The 16,402-nt window shown below is 35.8% G+C and overlaps 1 long non-coding RNA gene across 2 annotated transcripts in view; it reads left to right on the forward strand.

Moving 5' to 3' along the window:
- LOC112133718 (uncharacterized) overlaps nt 1–16,402 on the forward strand; it is a 114,333-nt gene that overhangs the window by 16,750 nt on the left and 81,181 nt on the right. Inside the window, exon 1 of one of the 2 annotated variants that reach the window (XR_010140349.1) lies at nt 4,304–7,314. The exons of the other annotated variant lie outside the window; for it this stretch is intronic. This is a non-coding gene — a long non-coding RNA (uncharacterized LOC112133718). Of the gene's footprint in view, nt 1–4,303; nt 7,315–16,402 lie in introns of those variants that run through there. 2 annotated transcript variants of the gene reach the window in all.

The raw sequence follows: 16,402 nt of genomic DNA on the forward strand, positions 1-16,402 counted from the left end.
CAAATGTTGTTGCCACTAATGGTTTTTACACTTGTGTCATTTTACAAAGTTTACTTTCAAATCTTGTGAATTAAAGTTTCCATTCAGTATCACCAAAACAAAGAGGCAGGAAATATAGACATAGTTTTCTCATAAAGAGAATACAGAGATACTCATTACCATACCTTTTTTTGATGTTGGCTGGTGTTAAGATAAAATGGATTTAAAGATCACTCTTAAGAGTTGGACAAAAAAAAAAAAAAAAATGCAAAGGGATTTAGATGCAGCCATTTTGAGATATATTCCATTTAATCTCATTTTAATATATAAAATGTTTCTGGATATATTTTAAAATAAGCTAGTTTCTTGAATTTATTCCATATTTTTGGTGTTTTAGCTGAAGAATGGACAAATTAAGGTGCATCATTATTATCATTACTTTTTTTAAAAAATGGGAAATAGCTTTACATTTTATTCCTAATTATGAATATAATGCATTGCTTACAGTAAAACATTCCATCAATAGAGAAATGTATAAACTACAAAGAATACATCCTCCTCACAATCCCACCTCCCAGGGATAACCAGATTTAGCAGTTTAGCTTGTAGCTTTGCAGGTTTATTTCTGTGTGTATGTTCATCTTTAGTTTTTAAAATAAAACGAGCCCTAAAATGATCATTTTAGCCCTGAATTTTAAATTTTATTAATAAATTATCAACCTATTTTAATATATGTTTACTTTATTCATTTTACTGTATGAATGAGATAATTAATTTATTTCATTATTGAGGATTATTAAGATTTCGGGTTCTTATTATTGCAAGTAATACTGCTATTTACATCTCTGTACACATCATCACCTGTCTCATAGGTTTATTGGAATTAATAAGTACACTAGTACATATAAAATTCTGAAAAAATATATGACAACAAGTGCTTCAAAATGTTATAAATGTATTATTCTCTTTATTTTCTTTGTTGCTAGTGAATATGTCCATATGACAAACTTCTAGAAATGAAATTACTCGGTTGTTAAATATCAAATTGCCCTCCAAAGAGGTCCTCTCAAGTTATACTCCCATCATCAAGGAATAAAGAATATTTGTTTTCCGACACCATTTAAATTAAACTTTTCAATAGAAGCATCACAGACATATAGAAAAGTACATGCACATTATAGGTACTGGCTCAACAAAGTGAAACCAGTTGTGTAACCAACACTCAGATCAAGGCAGAGTACATATCATATCCATCACTCTGGGGGCCTCCTTTGGGTTCCTACGTTGTCCTAATTTGCTTCTTCCTCTCCAAAGTTAAGTGCTATCCTACTTATGGTACCATAGTTCAGTCTTGTATTCATTTATAATCTGGCTTCTTTCACTCAACATTTTCCATGTATTGGATGATTATAACCATCCCTGTTGTTGCAGGTATCAATAGTTCATTCATCTTCCTGTATTCTACTGCAGGAATATATTGTAAATTATTCATTGTGAATGGGCATTTTGTATGTTTGTTTTATATGTTACAAATAACACTATTATGATTCTTCCATACGTCTTTCGGTATATACATGTACACATTTCTGTTGGACATTTAACTCAGAGTAGAATTGCTGGTTCATAGAATAGGTGTCCATTCAACTGTAAAAGATACTGCCAGTTTTCCAAAGGAATTGTGCCAGTTTATCACTATGTCAGCAATGGGGGGTAGTACCAGTTGTATATTCTTGCCAATTCTTGGTATTATTTATTTTAAAAAATTTGGTCATTCTGATGGTTGTGTAGAGGTATATCATTGTAGTCTGCAATGTATTTTCCTGATTATTAGGGAAGTTTAGCACCTTTTCATATGATTATTAATAATTTGGATGTTCTCTTTTGTGAAAACCTTTTCAAGTCTTTTGCCTGTTTTAAAAATTGGGTTGTCTTTTCCTTATTTATTTGTACGAGTTCTTTCTTTTTCTGGGTATGTGCTCCTTCATATATGTGATGTCTCATATTTACAGTTAGAAATATTTTTTCTCTTAATCATGTCTTTCAATAAATAAGTTCATCTGTTTTTTTCAAACTTTTCCTTTATAATTATTACCTTTTGTGACTTACTTAAGAAATGTTGGACTACCTAAGGTTGTGTTTTTTACTAGAAGCTTTATTGTTTCACTTTTTTTTGTTAGATTGACAATCCATCTTAATTTTATGTGGTCTGCTCGGATTTCCTCTATGCAGATATCCAATTGACTCTGCACCCTTTATTGAAACATGCTATAGTGGCACCTTTGTTGTAAACCAGGTGACCACGTAGTATAAAACTCAGAGGCTATTTGACATCTGTACTTTCTATTAAATGGGAAAATGCAGTGTCTAGTAAAAGTAAATAAAACAAGTTTAAAGAGAAATGCAATGGAAAGAAACCTGGTTGTGTGGGCCATCTTGATTCCAGTTATTTAGTAATCCCAGAAGAACCGTTTCATCCTCCCAAACCAAAACTTCATTCCCATTGAACAATAATTTCATATTTCTCTCCTCCTGTAGTCTCTGGAAGCCGCCATTCTACTTTCTGTCTCTATTAATTTGACTACTAGGTACCTCATATCACTGGATTCATACAATATTTGTCCTTTTGTGACTGACTTGTTTTGCTTGGCACAATGTCTTCAAAGTTTATCCACGTTGTAGCATGTGTCAGAAGTTCTCTCCTTTCTGAAGTTGAATAACATTTCATTGTACATATACATCACTTTTTGTTTATCCATTCATCTGTCAGGGGACAATTGGGTTGCTTTCAGCTTTTGGTTATTATGAATAATGTCACGATGAACATGGGTGTATATGGATTGTTTTTTATGTTTTTTATTTGTTTCTTTGATGTACCTTTTTGTCTTGCTTAGGCAAATTAGACTTAGTAACCAGAGGTTCTCAACTAATATGCATGTACCTGTTTACAGACTTCCTATTGTATTCCTTTGCTCTACCAGCCTTTTTCTATACTAATACCATACTGTGTTAATTATTTTTCCCTCATTACTCTATTACAAAAAGGCATTGGCTACATTTCAGCTTTTTTTCCTTAGATAATCAATTGTTAGGTTCTAAAAAGAAATGGAATTTTGTTTGGTATTGCATTGGACTTTTAGTTAATTTGCAGACAATCAATATTAAACCTTTCTTAACACTATATACATAGGATATATCCTTTTGTAAAAGAGCCAAATAATACTAAGATTGGCCCCTTTTTTAAAAAAGTTCTAGTTCTTTTATCAGATCTGAGATGTATATACACACATAACATATACATAGATATGTATATATATACTCATACACATCTTTCTTTACACTTTACTACTGATCTGATATATTCTTATTTTTAACTTCCTTTTGTAAAAACTTGAATGATGAATGGTATGTATTTTCCTTTAATGTCCCTATTTTGAGATCTATCCATGTTCATAGAAGTAGACCCTCTTCATTCTTTTTGTTACAAGGGATTTCATTGCATAGATATATTTTATTTATCTAATGATTTCCCTTTTGATGGATCCTTAGAGAATTACTATTTTGCAGCATTACAACATCATCATGAAACTCTTGATACATACTTGTTTTGGTTCACATTTCTCTAAAACCTACCGAAAGCAAATTGCTTGGTTTAAAGATATACACATTTAAAATTTAAAGCTATTGTCAAATTATCCTCCAGAAAATCAGTATCAATTTATATTCCTAAGAGGCAATCACAGACATTTTCCTATCTCCCTACAAACTCATAAAGTTTATCATTAAAATTTATTCCCATTTGGAGCAAAAAAAAAAAAAATCTCCTGATTGTTTTATTTGTATTTTAATAGTTCCAGGATGGTTGAACAGCTTTACTTATTCATTTGACCATTTGTATTTCCATGTCTGTGAAAAGCCAGTTTATAAGCTTTGCTCATTTTTCTATTTTTGTCATTGTTTTAGTTTTTTCTTACTGATTTGATCCAGATGATCTGTTCACAATGCAGTTTAAATGTTAATATTTTGTCTGTAATACATACAATTAAAATATTTTTCTGCATGCTGTCAATTGTCTTTTAACTTGGTATGTGCCCTTGTTTGTATGGCTATATTTTGAAGTTTTAGGGTTGATACAGTTAAATTGACCACTCTTTTCTTTTTTAATATTTATCTTATTTTTATTGCTTTTTAATATATCTTAGGCAAGAAGGCTTCCCTACATTATAGTTATAAATATATTTACTTCATTCTCTTTTAGTAGTTTTATATTCTTTAATTTTACATAAAGTTCTATGACATTTAAAATTTTTTTGTGTACACGTTAAGGCTACTATATAACTTTATTTTTCAACATTTGTCTTACAGCGTGTGTGAATTATTTGATCATATTTTTCACTCATTTTTCTTTTCGCAAATGAAGGCTATATTCCCCCCAAATGTTGTTGGAATAGCTAGTTCCATCCTTTTTCTCATTGAACTAAAATATCCTCTTTATCATATATCAAACTATCTTTTTGTCATGGCTACATTTGTATATATCCTGTTCTGAATTTATTTGGCTACTTCTGTGTTGATATCATACTACTTTCATTACCATGGATTTAAAAAAATTTTTTTTAAATCTCTACTTTTCTTACATATTTCATTTTTACATGAAGTTGAGAATCAACCTGTCAAGTATCATCTATAATCTTATTGGGGATGCATTCAATTTATACATTAATTTTGAGGTAATTTACATCATTATAATAGTGAGGAGTTTTACCATGATATACACATGCAGAACATGATTATCTCCATTTATTCATGTCTTTTTGTGTATAAGTCATTAATGTCTTATAGTTCTTGTTTTTTCATATTAGTTTTACCCCATTCACGCTACACTTATTTCTAGACCATTTAAATTGTTTTTAATAACGTGAATGGGAATTTTCCAGATAGTGGCTCAAATAACCAATTATTGCTGATATAAAAAGACAAATGATGATAGTTACACATATTTATTTTAAACATTAATAACTTTCTAAAATAAACTTTTTATTTGATTCTTATGAATTTCCTTGATGTATAATCATGTCTAGATATGAATGTACAACTTTTCTTTCCAGTATGTATGTACATGTGTTCTTCTTTTATTACTTTTTGTTTTATCCACAATCTCCTGAATAATGTTGAATAGCAGTTTTGATAATATACGTCCCTGTCTTTTTCCTGTTAATGAGATTGACTTTAATATTTCATTTTTAATGTGGTGTTTTTCTGTTGATGGCCAATTAAGAATTCTTATTATACTATACAAAGGTACAAATTATGTATGTTTTAGTACAAACATGACATGTGGATATATCAAAGTCTGGAATAAAGAACTGAACACAATGTATTGGAAAGACATCAGATCTTGGAATAACCAGGTTGGAATCCTGGCTCTATCACCTAACTAGCAGTTTGACATTGAGAATGATACATAACTTCTTTGAATCTCTTTCTGCATCTGAAATAGGAAGATAATAACACATGCAAGAGATGATATGTGTCATGGGCTCTAAAATGTCTGCTGCGGTATAGACTCAATAAATCTAGATTGCCCTCTGAGATCCCAGAGGACTTAAGCAACAGAAAGTCAAGTAAAAATAGCAAGAAACCGTTGTACTCTTCCTATCTTCTTGCTCTTAGTTGAGAGCACAGGATCTGTTAGCAAAATGTAGTTCAGATGGTGCATTTAATTTTGCTAAAATGACACTTAGGGAATTTTTAAAGCTGGATCCACAATATAACTAAATCAATGATATAGCAAATGAGTGATTCCATTAAGCTTGAAATTTTCTCAACTTACAGGTAAATCAAAAAGAAAAAAAAAATCTTTCTTCCATAGTTTTATAAAGTTAATTAGCTCCATATATCCATGAATAGGGAAACAATCTCATTACACTAAGTGTTTTTATTTTAAGGGCCAAATAGCTTCATCTAGATTTGAGAAGTCATTCAGAAGTGTTCAAAACCAATATAAAGGTCACTTTATTTTGAAGTGTGGCTTCTTAGTGATGTAAGAGTCAAGTTTCTACTAAATTAATAAAAAGAATTAAAATAGAAACATGAACCCATTATGAAGTGTTTTATACATCTTTGGATTTTGATAACTTAGAAAAGCAGAAGTCAATCACCACCACTTGGACACATTTCTTCAACTTAGCTCCAGTCAGAGCTTATGACTAAAATGATTTTGAATTGTTCTGCATAGTTTTTCAAATTTGGAGAGATCTCACTCTATCATTAAGAATTTGGCTGGCAAATATCTATATGCCTACCCTGTCAATTGTTATTAGGTATAACAGTCTATGATATTGTGAGTCTGTGGCTTTTAGAGAGATGTTCATTTCATATATGTCTTAGTTTTAATGTATAAAGCATGAAACAAGTGAAATATGCTTTAATCAAGTAGATTGTGAGTCCTTTTGTAGCAGGGAGCATGCTTTCTGTGACTTGTACCTCCATAAAATTAAGGGAAGAGTTCAGAATGCAGTATGTGCTTCCATAAATATTTTAGTGGTGATTAGTGAATATAATATTCAAGTGATTTAGGGGTTTTGTATGGCAAACTTTATAATGTATAATTTCAAAGACTGTTTTTCCAATTAGGGGCTGTGTTTATTGATGATAGGGATGTAAATTACTTATATCTGTAAGAGCAACGTAGTGCATTTAGTGGGCACTCAATAAATGCTAGTTGAGTAAATGAATTAAAAATAATTTGAAAGTTATTTTAAAAAGTTTATTAAGTGAACTTCAACTAAATACAAAATAGGGTAAAAGTATAAAGAAATATAAGCTTAAAAATAAATATTCTCTTTATAAGAAGCTATATTAGTCAACAAACTCTCTTGGGGAAGGGAATGTACTTCCTTCTTGTTAGAAAACGGTTTGTATGAAAATGAATAGCACCTGTAATGGTTAATTGTCTTGCTTTAAAATCTCAGACGGCGGAGGGAATGCCCCCGGGTAAGTCCAGTCAATTTATATCCTATAAGCTTGATGGCCTGCTCCCTCAGTGGTGGGGACATTCTCTTTTGTTCTCTAAATGTACAATGAGACACATTGATCTAGAAGCACTGAGATTTAGTGCCAGTGTCAGCATTGAAAGCTGAGGCCAGCAATAAATATCAATATATGGAAAGCCAAGCATGCTTAAAACAGTGTGGTAGGCCCGGAGGAAAGGGCAAACACTGAGAATATGAGAAGAAAAGGAGCAAAGTCCCCAAAGGAGAAAGAAGTGTCTTTATTTTCTACATTTCCTATGAAAGGCTAATTTTGCTGCTTTCAAGCAATTCAAAATGATTATAGGTGAGTTACTGCTGCAAAGATGCTTCTCTGTGTGTGTGTGTGTGTGTCTGTGTATACACACTAGCAAGATCTCTTGCTTTTCAAGAGGAAAGATATTTTTATATTCATTTAATCATTTAATCTGAGACTTCTGATTCTCTTAATTTGTCATCCAAAGGGGGTGTGTCCAATTTTTCTCCGTGTGTCCCCAGACACAGAAGGCTGAGGGAGAGTAATGCAGGCAAGGGCTGCTGACTGATTTCCCCCACCCGCCTTCCTCTGAGCCTGGCCTGGTGTGTGTCTGCTGTTTATACCTGCTGAAGTGCTTTCTGTGTTTGAGTTGGCGCTGCCAGCTTACACGTTAAAGCCCCAAGCTGTTCATGAGGTCTGTCCCAGAGCTTTGAAACCTATGAGCTGGCGGCTGGGGCGAGAAATGTCTCTCTCAGTTTTTGGGTGAACTCCATGTTTTTTCCAGGAGGTTAGATCACTGTCCACAATCCAGGCTTGCTAGACAGAATGTAACAGTTACTGTTTGAGACATCCTGAACTTTTAAAGGCAAAAGGCAGAGAGGGGGAGGGAGAGGAAAAAGCCCAGGGTCAATTTAACAGCTGGAAAGGAACATTTTTATATCTGGTCAACAAAGATTTTTACTGAAATGGAAAGCTTTATCATCAAGCAAGGAAAAAATACCACTTCTTATTATGACAAGGGGGTATATTGTTACAAACTTCCCAATTCCATTCTAAGTCATGTTTGAGACCAGACCAGATTCATCAGTGGTTGTGGCAGAAGTATTAGGTGTGATATAATTTTTGTAAAAATTTACCTGGCCATCTCCCTGCTCCTTTCATCAGTCCGTAAAGATTTGTAGAAGACTCGTCTTTTTCACAAATGGCAAAATTCTGAAAACTGACACCTACTTGTTCCCTGCCCACAGCTCTTGGATCTTTCATGTTGCCCTTTTTGTTGTATTAGGAATATTAGTATCTGTTTTTTTGGTTGTTGTTGTTGTGGTTGTTGTTTTTGAGACGGATTCTCACTTTGTCGCCAGGCTAGAGTGCAGTGACGCAATCTCAGCTCACTGCAACCTCCGCCTCCCAGGTTCAAGTGATTCTCCTGCCTCAGCCTCCCAAGTAGCTGGGACTACAGGTGTGCACCACCACACCCAGCTAATTTTTGTGTTTTTAGTAGAGATGGGGTTTCATCATATTGGCCAGCATGGTCTTGATCTCTTGACCTAGTGATCTGCCCGCGTCTGCCTTCCGAAGTGCTGGGTTTACAGGCATGAGCCACCGTGCCTGGCTTATTATCTGTTTTTGTTGTTGTTGTTTGTTTGTTTGTTTGCCTAAGATTTCTCTCCTTCATCTCTTTCAATGAAAAGTCTTAGTTCATGGGGAGAATTCTGTTGTTATATGAGCTGAGTATGGCAGGAATTCTATATTTTGCTTCTGTCCCTGTGTGTGTATGAATGAACTAGAGACATGTAAAATATCTCATACCTGAAAAAAATTGACAGAGATGTCAACTACTTATATCTGTAAGAGTAGAAAAATTACTAAAAAAATTTTAGTAAATTATTTAAAAGTTTTATGCCAAAGGGCAGTAATACGTCCAAGCAAAACAGTAGACACATTGAAGAATGAAGTTTAAAGCTGGATATGATCGAATTCCAAGTTCATGGCAACTTTGTTTACAGGAAAACATAATAGAGCCCTTGTCACATTCTCCCCTCTGCCACCTCCAAACAAGTACAAAGTCTATATTCTTATAAATATGTTAAGAATTTCATCTGTAATGTTTGTTTATGAAGACCATAAAAATGCTTTTGAATGAAGTAAGTCCCAGTCTTATTTTGCCAAGCCAAGGGAAAGTATCCTTTCTTTTGGTCTTCCACCTAGAGAATTGCTAGTGAGGCATGAACAGTCTCTTCTTGACTCTTTAAGGTAGTATATTTATACTGGGGCAAAACTCAGCGGTCTTCCATATCATAGTGACAGCCTCTTTCTACCTCCCTCTCCATGCGTCTTTCTAATTCACATTGCTTGCCTGACAAAGCTGAAGAATGTCTAAATTGAACATTTAATTTAACCTTGTCTAGAAGCAATGGCATTAGAGACAGACCTATGTTCTATCAACTCTGATGTGATTATAGCTGTCCCAATGTATGAGATGGCTTTGTTTGCCATTCAGGAGGCTTACTGATGCAATGTGTATTCCCTGGACCTCTTCATGAAAAAAAAAATGTTTATACCTGTGGGCATGTCCAGATGGCAGTGAAAGACTCCCATTCATGAGAACAGCTCTCAGCAATTCATGGTTGCCAAAGTATGCAGCGAAGGCATGCCCTCTGCCACTCCATGGCCTTATAAGGAAACAGTTTCTAAGGTGACAGACTAGCACCCTTGAGGCCAGAGACCCTAGTGTTTTAGATTGGGGGGATGTGGGGAGGGCAGGGGGACAACATGAAATAATACCGAGAAAAGCAGTTTTTGTCATTTTTCTGGCAATTTAAAAAGGGGAAAGAGTGGGAGTGGGGAAAGGAGAAGGGGTTCAGAGTTTTCCGCTTTAGGTCTCAAAGAAATTTAATTCAGATCTGCTCTGTGCATTGTGAGCATAATGCCCTTTTCATGGGTTAATTTCAAGGACATAGGAGATTAAATTAGGTCCAAGGCATGACCAAAGGGACAGGCTCTGGGCTCCCAGGCTGTGATTGTCAGGTGGTAAATAGGCAGGCACTCCGATTCTCTTGGAATCTGTGGCATTCTTGGGATTGCTTTTTCTGTATTATATCCCCTTAACGCTATCGCTGGAATGGTAAAATGTCACTTGAACAAGTGTTCTCTAGGAGGTATTGCCGACCCTAACAATCTTGATGGGAAGGATTTTCTCATTGGACCACCTCCAAATGTAGAAAAATCTCAGGTGACAGCTTCTAGCGTCCAGCTGTAGTGTAGATTATAAACTCAGTAGGCAATGCTGAAAGATACTATGTCTTTCACAGAATTTGGCACATTGTTACTGCTTCATACCCAATACGTTAAGGGTAGGGAGAAAGCTTTTTGTGTGGATGCAGAAAATAGCTTTAAAAATTAGAGAGGTCCTCAAGTTAAAAAGGGAGAATTGTTTCTGATAACCAAGTTTGCATTTGCTTAATCTTGGTGTTATTGGAGAAAAAGAAGGGTTTCTACACGTCACACTAGGATTCTGAAAGATGAAAGCATAATAGCTTGCTTTTGCTAGCTTTCATCATGTTAATGTTGTTTGGGTATTATTGAAATGGCAAGGGGCCTGGCATACATGTTATTTTCCAAACCTAAATAGACTTTCATGAAGCTATCTGGTTGTATTGGCATAACGTGAAACCGATTCTTAACACCAAATGGTAAGCAAAGTAGGGTAGACTAACAAAGAGTCAGTTTGGGTTAGAAGAACTTCCCCTTGTTCAAGTTTATTCTCTTTAGTTCAGCACTTTTTTGGATATTTAACAGACAAGGATAGAAGTGAATAGACTGGCTCTTTGATGCTCCCTGATATGGCACAGCAGAGGGCCAGTGGTGGGGGGTAGTCAATCCAGCCACCACAGAAACTCACTAAGTCACAGGGGCCATGAAACTGCATGGAGTTAATGCAGTCTCCTACCATTTGTAACTAACAGGCTGGGACAAAGGCCCCTTAGCACACACAGAAACTACGCTGTGTAAGGGATTATTTGCTGTATCCCAATTAACATACTACAGTGGTCTCCTCGCTGCCATCTAGCTGCAGTAGGCCTGGCCCTGTCCCGCTGTAGCGACATTATAGTAACCACAAGAGGCCCTGGAAACTATCAGTCATTTCTTTTGTTGAAATGCTATTAATTCCCTGGAAACTTATATTAGGTAGAGGGAGGGGTGAGCCAAATGGAAGCCTTCATGAGGCCTCAAACAAAAAGGGCCATAGAGATATCTTCTAAGAGCCTGATCACGAATACCTGTATCAAAATGGAGGAAGAGGACTCAAGGGAACCTCATAAGATTCACTTAATAGTTTACCTTTAAGCTGGTGAATTTTAAGGCACCCAGAAAAAAGAATTAACTGTTCCTTTCTTAATATTTCCAGAAGAAAATACTACATGTAATCTCCCAAGTGCCAATTCCATGTTTCAGCCCCTAAAGATGTCTTGTGTCAAATTTACATCCTAGCTTTTTCAATCAGACTACTTCCTTTTACTATTTATTAGTTGTGCATAAAGAGAACAGTCTATCATTCCACTCAACACAAATTTGAACAACATCCTAAAATTTCCTCTCAAAGGAATTAACAAGAGTCCCTAAATTCTGCACAGATTGTAGTTCATAAGGATATTTGGAAATTTGCAACCTAGTTAGAAATAATATGTTACTTTTGGTGGGAATGTAAATTAGTTCAACCATTGTGCAAGACAGTGTGGAGATTCCTCAAAGATCCGGAACCAGAACCACCATTTGACCCAGCAATCTTTTCAATGGATATATAACAAGGGAATATAAATCATTCTATTACAAAGATACATGCAAGCGTATGTTCATTGCAGCATTATTTACAATAGCAAAGACATGGAATCAACCTAAATGCCCATCAATGATAGACCGGTTAAAGAAAATGAGGTACATATACACCATGGAATACTATGCAGCCATAAAAAAGAAAGAGATCATGTCCATTGCAGGGACATGGATGGAGCTGGAAGCCATTATTATCAGCAAACTAACACAGGAACAGAAAACCAAACACTGCGTGTTCTCACTTATAAGCGAGAACTGAACAATGAGAACACATGGATACAGGGAGGGGAAAAACACACACTGGGGCCTGTCATGGGGTGGGGTGAAAGGAGGGAGAGCATTGGGAAAAATAGCTAATGCATGTTGGGCTTAATACCTAGGTGATGGGTTGATAAGGGGAGCAAACCACCATGGCACATGTTTACCTATGTAACAAACCTGCACATCCTGCACATCTACCCCAGAACTTAAAATTAAAATTAAAAATAGGAAATAATGTTATATAATAATAATAGTAATAACATTTGCTGCATGCCTACTGTGCCAAGTATTGTTCTAAGTGCTTAATGTGTATTAATTTACTTGTTCCTCTTTAATAACCATATTAGGTAGGTATCATCATTCTCAGATTATTAAACACTGAGTCATAAGAAGATTAAATAAATTTTCCAAGGTCACACTGATAGCAAATAGGAGAGTCAAGAATTAAGCTGAACCTGGCTTCAGAGTGTATCCAGGTGTTCCGCCAAGTGAAAAATGAAGTTTTAAAATAAGATCCTCAATCTCATGCAGAAGGGCCTTTCAAGTACATCATTCTCCTGAAATGGAATATTCTACTAATAGAATCACAAAACTTATCATGATGTTTAGGACAATTTGTGTGTGTGTGAAAATGTTCTCATAAGATTTCCTCAGTCTTATTCTGAGTTTTTTGTTCATTTTGCTTTTGTTTTCATTTTTGCTTTAGAACTGTGTGAGACAAAACAGACATAAAAAAGTTTCTTCGATAGTCCCCCTCATCTCTGTTTTGGTTGTTTTTGCTTTTGTTATGTAGGTCCTTAAGGGGAGACAGGGTTGCATCTTGCTGAGGTAGTGGGTGCATGCGGAACTGGGATGGAGAAGTAGACTGATGTGTAGATGTTGCTTTTCATGAGCAAGGCAGGCGGGGAGAGAAAGGACTGGCCTGAGCACAGCAGGGAAGGTCCGATGGCAACGCTGGAGAAGAGGCAGCATGGGGAGCAGGGAAGGGTCAAGAAATAATTCACTGAGCTCACACTTCTTCCCTCTTTGCATGTCTTCATTTTATGCCACCATTAGACATGTCACATGGACTCAACCCAGAGAGAGAGAGAGAGATGAGGGTATGACGGAAGCTACAGGTGCAGGGCACTCCCTGTAGGCCTGGAGAGAATTGTGGAAGGAACGGGTTGGGATGCAGAGAAAAGCATTGAGGACTATTTTAGTGGGGGAAGGGGACTGACTGTATCCAGCTGAATGGGTGGTTTTACTTCAGCTTTTAGGGAGATGGCATTTGGCAATGAGAATCCAAACCCCGCTTACCAAGAAACAGCTTTGGTAGAACCCACAAACTTTAATGTTTCACAAATACTATTTTACATAGAGTGCCCCCCCAAAGAGGTAGAGAACTTAAGATTAATCCAGGGTATTATTAACAAGGGCTTGACAACGGGGTCTGTGTAGAAAGGTTAAAGCAAGTATAGCTAGAGAAATACGGCTGGATGGCCTCAGAGTCCTGTTTACATTCAGGGAAATACCTTACTAAACAGGTAAGACTTATGGCATCATTCTATTCCAGAGAAAAGACAGTTTGCATAACTGTGATGGTGATTGCTTGAGAATTCTCTTCTGCCTGAGGAAAATGAGTGTTTTCTGCTTTCTCAGCCTTGGGGAATTTATGGAGTTCCTTTCTGGCTTCAACATTGAACATTGCCAGGAATAAAAAATCATAATTACTCTTGCACCAACCTAATATTTCATAGTTTCTGAGTATGTCTAGGGGCCAGGCTAGCTTTGAACTCCAAAAGGGGATGAAGCCAGAGTGTGCTGAGGAGAGAAATCAGTAGCCTCTCTCCACTAGGACTCTGAGGGACATTTTCCCTAACTCTGTAAATCAACATTAGAATTATAACAGAAAAAAGAAAAGAAACTTGTGGTGAAAAACATGGGAGACATATATTCTGCATTGACCACCTCAGCTTTCTTCAATGACTGGAAAGAACAATGCCAAAGAGGGTATTGATTAATAAAAAGAAAAATGAGAGATTTAAACTCTGTGCCAACAGTTATAGGATAAAACAAGAATCTCAATTACATAGACTTTCCTAGGATCTCAGATAGGAGGCTTCATTCATTTTATAGTTAGATTCAAAATGAAATGGCTTAGCAGATTATTGTGTTTACATTGGCTGTAAGATCTATCATTGATTTAAATATATTTTTGAGTGTGACAGTGAACACATTGATTTTAAGATAAATTCTGATTTCAAGACATTAAAATATAACAGTATTAAGGATGTGTGATTTTATGTAAAAGCCCATGTAATATTCTTCACCATTTCGGCTCAGTACTTTTCACCACTGAAGTTTTGGTTGGATCTGTCAAGAAAATAATTTAAAATGTTACTTAATTTTTATATTTCTCACATAATATTTTAAATAAAATTAGGATGCCAATGTAAAAGAATCGTGGAAAAGTCTCAATCTTTGTCTTCTAGGAAATATTTTCACCCACTGAATTCTAACAAAAATTATGAGTTTGTAATTTATGTAATTTGGTTTGGTCACGAGGGAATATTTTTATGGGATGCATGTTATGGAATAGAAAAAGAGCTGAGCTGGAAAGTAAATAGCCTGGATTTTAGCATGCTCTCTGCTATGCCTGTGATATTGGGAAAGTCAGATTGAAGTGCCCTGGGTATTTTCAAAGCTACAGGAGCCTCAAAATTTATCATGAGCCATACTACATTTATTCTACTTGTTTTCACATAATAAGTAAAAACTGAACAGAGAGTGCCTTTTCAGATTACTTACAGTTATTATGGGATTATTCAATATAAAAAGAATTATCCAACATAAACTCATTTGCTTTATCTAAACAAAAGCTCCCTTTTAGGTAGTGGTTAAAGGCAAGGACATGTAGATAGGAACATGCAAAAGTCCATTAGTTGCCTTGCTGTGTAGATGTGGGTGTTCTTGGTCTCTCTCCTGCCTACACCATCATGGGGGCTGAATCCTGTGAAAAGGCTTCCTTCAAAGTGAGATGCAGAACCTTGTGCCAGGAACTTGATCTTCCAGCTACAGGAGGATGGCGGCACATTATGTTCCTTGCAGCGGGGAGCAGCGTAGTCACTAACGATGAAAGCTCAGAGTTTTCATACCCTGTAGCAAGCTTGTCCAAACCACTTTATTTTGTTGTTATTGCTGTTCTGTTTTGTATTATTTTAGACTTTTAGCAGCCCGAAGCCATGGATTTTAGTTTCTGTCTTCAGTGATAAGCGGAAGAGAGAGATGAGGAAGGGGCTTTACTGGCCCAACCAGAGACAGAAACTAAGAACCCATGACTGTATTCTCTCTCTTGGACAACCCTGCTAGGAAAACTCCTTTTTTGTGATTGCTTCCCTTAGGGGTTTTCGGTTCACATCCTTGCTGTGATTGACTACAGGCAAATTATCATACTATGTTGATTCCAGAGATGATTCATGTGAATTCTGCTTCAACCACTCTCATTCATATAGTGAAAAACTTAACAGATAAAACAAGTTAGTTGGTCCTAATATGTTGATGCTAAGAGGTCATTGGACTTAGGCAGCCCTTTTATATTCGTGCTGTGTTTAGAACTGGGACTTAAGTCATGATTCATACATTCAAAAGGAAAATGAAGGTCTGTACTGGGGTTGCTCTATGATCTAAATAAATAAATTAGTATCTCTGATTTTTCTCTCTGGTCCAAATACATATCATGAAAAATATTCCTAATATCTGCAATCCAGAAATCTGAATAGATAACAATATGTTCCTTAGCTGACTGAAGGGTACCGGAAGATTCCCTTTCATTCAGAATATAATTGCCTGGAAGTTAAGTTTTAGAAATTCATTTTGACTAAGTCAGAAAACAACAGATGCTGGCGAGGCTGTGGAGAAAAGGGAACGCTGATACACTGTTGATGGGAATGTAAATTAGTTCAGCCACTGTGGAAAGCAAGAGATTTCTCAAAGAACTTAGAACTACCAATCAACCCAGCAATCCCATTACTGGGTATATATCCAAAAGAAAATAAATAATTCTACCAAAAAGACACATGCACTTGTATGTTCATTTCAGCATTATCACAATAGCAAAGACAGGGAATCAACCTAGGTGCCCATCAATGGTGGATTAGATAAAGAAAATGTGGTATATATACACAATGGAATACTGTGCATCCATAAAGAGGATGAAATCATGTCCTTTGCAGCAACATGACTGCAGCTGGAGGTTGTTATCCTAAGTGAATTAATGCAGGAACAGAAGACCAAATACCACCTGTTCTCATTTATAAGTGGGAGCTAAACATTGGGCATTCGT

Source organism: Pongo abelii, chromosome 5 (genome assembly GCF_028885655.2).
Source record: "Pongo abelii isolate AG06213 chromosome 5, NHGRI_mPonAbe1-v2.0_pri, whole genome shotgun sequence".
Lineage (NCBI taxonomy): Eukaryota > Metazoa > Chordata > Mammalia > Primates > Hominidae > Pongo > Pongo abelii.